We start from the raw sequence: 6780 nt of genomic DNA, 5'->3' as shown, positions 1-6780 counted from the left end.
GACTGTCTCCATTTTACAAAGACATGTAACGAGAAAGATGCCTGCTCTTTTTGTGGCCCGTATATACAGTGCTCAGAATGAAGGCTGAAACCACTTCACCATGCTGCTTTTCACTATGAGTTTGCAAAGCTTGGGCAAATCCATCACTGCTTCTGTCTCAGGTGCCTGGAAAGTGAAGTGGAACCCCAAACTCCTGATTCCTCACATTTCTTTCTAGTCCAGTAAATTGGATGTTAACTGGCAAAATGGGAGGCATGTTTCCCTTTGAACACAGACACTGTAATGCTTGCTTTGTCTAGATCCTAGCTAGCTATACCATCATTGAATTTAGCTAGCAGAAAATAGCTGAAAGGAGCATTACTCTAGGGTATTATACACTAACTGAATCTAAGGTATCCTGAGAAGTGGCTGACTATTTCCATCCTGTGCCTTTTCTCCTCACATTCCTGCTATGCATTTTCTTCTCCCTCCTTAATTTCCTTTCTCTTTGTGTTGCTTAATGGTGTCTGCCATTTACCCTCTCCCTGCTCCTTACCATGAACAAACAAATTTACCATTTTCTTTAATGTTCCTGTTTGAATTTTCTTGGTATAAATTCACCAGAAAGTTAGAAGTGTTATTTTGTTATCTATGCCAACTGTGAGTCTTGCTGACTTAAACTCAGATATTCTAAAAGGAGTTTTAGATGATCCTTCTTTGTTCTATCATCTCTACTGAATTCACTGTACTAAATGTGTTACCTCTGTAAGAAAAAAGAATTAATATTCTGTGCACGAGGCACTCTTGGAAAAAGAGAGTGCCTCATGTGCATAACAGGAAAATAGTAAACCGAAAGAAAATATGTCTGTTAGACATACGAAGACATTCTACACATTCCACTTTGAAGAGCTGTCCTAGTCTCCCCTGTCCACCTCACTTCCCTCTGGCACATTCTAATGTGACTCCTCTGAAGTTTCCTTGACCCTCCCTTACCACTCTCTCTTGACTTTTCCATTTCATGTCTTTATATACTATAGATGAACAGTTTTCTTTGTACCTCTGACAGCTTTTTTTTTTTTTTTTTTTTTTTTTCAAACCACCCCTGTGGTTTTGAACAGTGTTTGTCTCTGAGCAAAGTGTCTTTTAAGTGGATTATTTAAAAACAGAAAAACAACAATCCAATTGATATGATGTTGCAAACTGACCTTTTTAAGCAAGAAGCAAAATGGAAATATTTAGCAGGGCTGAACGCTAAGCAATTCAGACAACCACAGCTGATTGACAATCACTATTGTTTTTTAAGGGGAACAGTTGGACTGAGGTATTGGGAACAACTATTGTATCATTGCTGATATTATAAGGAAGAGAAAAGATTAAATTACAGATGCACTCACAAAGGTAAGTGATAATTACCATTTCAAATGAGTAGGTTTTAATACAGGAAGAAAAGTGACAGGACTGCTGTATAAATTACAACATGTACAGAGATTTGTGTATTGTTTTCTCAATTTGTACAGAGATATGTATATTGTTTTCTCAATTACATATCTGGGGTTGGCTTTAAGCATACAAAAAACAGGCAGTGGAGTGGGCCAGATGGCTAAGAGAAGGAAAAACTGCAATGTCCCACTGACTGCACTGCTTTGGTCAAAATCCTGCAGACAGGCTGACTCCTGAGAAAGTCTCAAGGACGTAAGACAGTAAATGTGGCCACAAAGAATTAGCAGTTCTTTCCATCCCTCCTGCTTTACCTCTGGTCACAGCAGGAGTACCAAATACAGTTCTCCAGGATAAATTCAAATCTGGGGCTTCCAGAAAAGGAGACGTTTTCCTTCCATCTCTCTTCTGAGACTGCCCTCAGGGCTCTTCCTCTTCCTCCTGCTTCTTCTGTCCCTGTGGCAAAGCAGCCCAGACTTGGCTCCAGCACCATGCAGAAATGCACCGTGCACAAATTCAGATTGATTCTGTATTTATATCTTTGCAACTGCTGTGAACGTATTATACACTAGACAGAAATAGGTTTTCAAAATTTTCAAGTCAAAGGCTGCCAAATGACACAGAGAAAATTATTTCTTTCTTTCTTTATTTTTATTTGAATATTTCTATGTTAAAGTCCAGAGCTTTAGTTAGAATGAGGTTTGGTTCCCTTGCATTTCAGCCACCACTGTGAAGATGTGAACATAGTAACTGTCAAGCACAGAAATAATACAGTGCAGATGGCTATGGATAACATACCTAAATATATACATACATACATCTATAGGATATATTAGTTACAGGGTCAGCTAAAAAACTCTGGTCTTCCTTTGCTGTTGGTGAGACTTGTTTCCTGTGGAAAAAAATAAATTCGCTGCAACATGTAAATAAAGATAACCATGTCTGCAACATTCAGAACAAACAGTAGGCAAGCTAAAATCATACAGGGTACCCAATACTTATATCCCTCAGTCTTAACAATAATTGTTTGGATTTATTTTTATTTATTTATTTATTTTACTTGACTTGAAATTGGCATTTTATAAAAAGAACAAATCAAGAAAAAAATATCATCTGGCTATTGCAGTCTGTATCTCTTTTCTTTGTGTTCCTTGTGCCAGGGACACAAGCACTGTAAGCTGACAGAATGTTGGATATAGAAAAGTTATCTGCTCCTCGGTGGAGCAACACTCAGCTAGGGGCAAGATGTGTTGTACTGGGTTTCACAGTTACAAGCTGATAGCAGAGAAATGCTAAAACTGGAGCCCTGCTTTCTGTTCTGAGCTCTGGGCATATGTTCCGCTGCGCATGTATTCCTCTGCTTGTTTTTCTCTAGTATAATCACCTCTCCCCTGCTTCTTCAAAATTTTCCTGCCCTGGTCATGTCCTCTCCTCATTGGTGGTGTCCTCTTTTGGTCTCTCTCATCTCTCCCCAGCCTTTCCAGCCCCAACTGCAGCTCCTGCCCCCCCATACACCTCCTTCTGCCCCCTCTTCCCTCACTGCTGTAGATTAGGTCTTCCTCCTGTGTCTTCTTTTCCCTTTTCAACCTTTATTCCCCAGACTGACACTTTCTCACCTGACCTCCATACCCTTTCAGCAAGAAGCCCTGATGGCCTCTGATGTTTCTTTAGCACCTCTCCTCATCCCTTACCCTTCTGAGATGCTTCAGCATCCTTCTACAAGGAGTGCTTGCATTACCTCTGCCACAATGGTCTTCCCATACAGTCCTATGTGCAGCACTGGACTGCTCCCTCCTTCCTATGTTAGAATGTACCACGTTTGACTCTGCTTTGATATTTCTAAGGCAAGAGAAGTTTTAGGGCAAGAAAATACATGTTTTTTAGTGACTCATAAAATATGAAAGAGAGAAAAGAAGATATGTTTTCCACATGTAGTTTCATTACCCAAGCTTTCCCCCAGCACACCTGGAAAGATGTCCTTAAATCCTCATAACACTTTGCTGAAACCTTGTCATCTTTCTGTGGAGACAATGAGTGCGTTGTCTCGTCATCACATAGGTTGCAAAGGGACAAAACTATTTTCAGCTGAACAGCCTTCAAAAAACTTTCAAAAGTTTATGTTGGTCTGGATGTCAGCATATGTTCAGAAAGCTCCTAAAAGCCACTCCAGATATTGCCAAACATCAAATCACTCTGTAACCACAGCATTTAAAATTTTCATACTTTTTAACATTTGCAAAATAATGTTCTTTCCATAGCTGAGAACAGAACATATTTAGAAAGAACATTACAAGTACCTGGAAAAGAGACTTCTTATAGGAAACACTGTACAATTTTAACAGTAGAAGTTCCTGCTTCCTTTGTGTTTGCTAATTAAATGATGATATGTTAACTATCTTTAATATTTTCTTTGGATATGGAAGACATATTTCTAAACAGACCTCTAAAGCTATTTACTTGAGATGTTCCTTGGAACAGAGGATAGCTCTGCAGATAAAGAACTGGAAAGAAGCATAGGAAATTCAGGTCTTGGAGCTCCTGCAAATATTATATATATATATATATTCCCAAATTATAAAAATTCTTCTCTCTACAGCTTATGCTATTCTTTTAAAATAAAAGCTCCTACTTCCCCACTGGAAAAGGAAAGGAAAGAAAAAAATCGTTAAAATACCAGCTTGATAACCATAGTTATATGTCAGTTCCTAGTTCCTTTATGCTCCTTTTCAGTCTATAGATCCAACCTTAAAGTCTTTAACGGGAACTATTTTTGTATTTATTTACATTTATATACATGTATATATATGTACATGTATATATATATATGACCACCACTTTTTGCACTCACAGTAGCAGAAGAATACTAGGCTAAGCTTAGATTGAATCCTACTTCAAAATAAATAATAGATAATTTGCAAGTGGAAATGGGCCTTTTGAAGTATGCCTACATAAAATCTGCATAAAAATTAAAATATATGTTTTTCCCACAAGACTATGGATGTCTTCAAAATACTGTCACAATTTTAGATATTCTGCATTTAGTTATGTCCTCAGCGTCTTATGTTTTTCAGTCTTCCCTCTTTCAAAGAATCTTGCTTTCCTGCATTAAATTACAGTATCAAAGCCGATTGTGTAGAATACCACCTAAGAGAGCAATTTTGCAAAATTATTACAAATCAAATTAAAATCTGATAAGGCTGTAGGGTGTAGCCCACCTGATTTCTGTATTCATCTACCTGTCATTGTGTATGGCACAATCAGTAATATCTGAGTTACAATAAAAAAACAACACATAATTCCATAGTCTGTTCAGTCAATTACACTTCTGATATTTTGATAGTCATTTATAGTTGCATTTCTGTATTGTGTGCAAATTATTTACTTTGCTGTACCTTTAACAATACCAGTACAAATAATGACATGTAATGTTTTTCTGAGACAGTCTTAGACTGAGAAATATACAGAGCATGATTAATTAGCCAAGTGAAAGAAACTACTCAGCTGACAAAAGTAATCATCAGCCCAAATGACCTTTAATGTCTCAGTGTTTTTGGCCAGAGGGTTTGGCAAAGGCATGGGGTGGAATGCTAACATAATCTACAACTAATGCATGTATTAACATTCTGAAGATAAGCTATTTTCACTGCAGAAACAGTGTGTTTTAGGAGAAGCCACCTCAGTTGATATAAATCCAACAGGATTTAGTATGTTGGTAGAAGAAAGAAGAATTAGTACATTACATTTAAAAAAAGTATTTTCCATTTCTATGGTAAGAACAAATCACCTAGACATTTTAGTATGGTCAATATATTTTTGGGATCTGGTACAATGTTAAACCTCTGCAATGGTAAATCCAACCATGTGGCAGTCAACAATAGAGCGATACTTTTTAATAATGATAACCAGCTTTCGCTGAACTGAAACACCACATATTTCTAGAAACAAAAAAGTTGAAATGTAGGAGTTTTGAAAACTTGCCTAGTTAAGATCATATGTGCATAGATGATGATGTATATGGATCCTAGAACTTCATAATGTTCAAAGATTTCCTTTTGATTAAATTATTTAAAAAATAAAAATAAAATCAGGCAGCCTCTAGTTAAATGAGTAAAGTCAGTTCTTAGTAGAAATTCCACAGCTACCTTAGGAAAGCTCCAATTAATACTACCATGGTATTATGCTTCCAGGACTGGATCTGTTTCACTTATCAGATCTTTTGCTTATTTGTTTGATGAGACGAAGATGCATTTCTGGAACGTGAATCAATATGCCTGTCTTAAATATGCATTTGAGCATGGACTAAACAGATTTCTGGTAGTGAATCTTTTCCTCTCCACTATATTTTTTCCTCTCCACTGCTCTAGAAAGACTAGAGTGTTCACCAAGACTAGACATCTCGTTTTGCATTAAGTATGCTGAGATGAATCCAGTTACAAGTACATTGCTACATGGGTCTTTAATCCAAACAGGTGTATATACACATATTATACTGAATTAATGTATTGAATTACTTTGCACAAGGCCATGAACAATAGGGTATGGACTTTTACTTGACTCTCTTGTTGTCACCACCGTGCAAATAAACAGAACAAAAATATGCTAATGTTTTGCCAGAATGTCTTGAAAGAGTATACTAGAATAGTGCTGAGAAATTTCTGGAGTATCTCGGTGGCTGCTGTTACCAGCATAGACATCTCAAACTACTATTGGGTGTTTCTCACTGGAGTTCAGTTTTGAATATGGAGTGTGCCTTTGAGATGAATCTTGTGACAATTCCCACCCACTTTTATATATATATATATATATATATATGATCACAGAACTGACTCATCACATGAACTGTGTTCCTTTGTGAGAGAATTAAACCACAAAATGTGCTCCCTCAGAACAAGAAAGATGTGGATCTGTTAGAGCAGGTCCAAAGGAGGGCCAAAAGGATGATCAGAGGGCTGAAGCACCTTTATTATGAAGAAAAACTGAGCAGCGTTCAACTTAAAAAAGAGAAGACTCTGGGGAGACCTCATTGCAGCTTTTCAATACTTAAAGGTGGCTTATAGAAAAGACGGAGAGTGACTTTTTACTTGGACAGATAATTATAAGACAAGGGAGAATGGTTTTAAACTAAAAGAGGGGAGATTAAGATGAGATATTTGGATGAAATTCTTCAGTCAGGGGGTGGTGAGGCACTGGAACAGTTTGCCCAGAGAAGCTGTGGCTGCCCCATCTGTGGAAGTGTTCAAAACCAGGTTGGATGGGGCTTTGGGCAACCTGGTCTGGTGGGATGTGTCCCTGCCCATGGCAGGGGAGTTGGAACTAGACGATCTTTAAGGTCCCTTCCAATCCAAGCTGCTCTACAAATCCATG

This window comes from Netta rufina, assembly GCF_964035555.1.
Source record: "Netta rufina genome assembly, chromosome: 1".
NCBI lineage: Eukaryota > Metazoa > Chordata > Aves > Anseriformes > Anatidae > Netta > Netta rufina.
Note: the sequence above shows the minus strand (reverse complement) of the source record.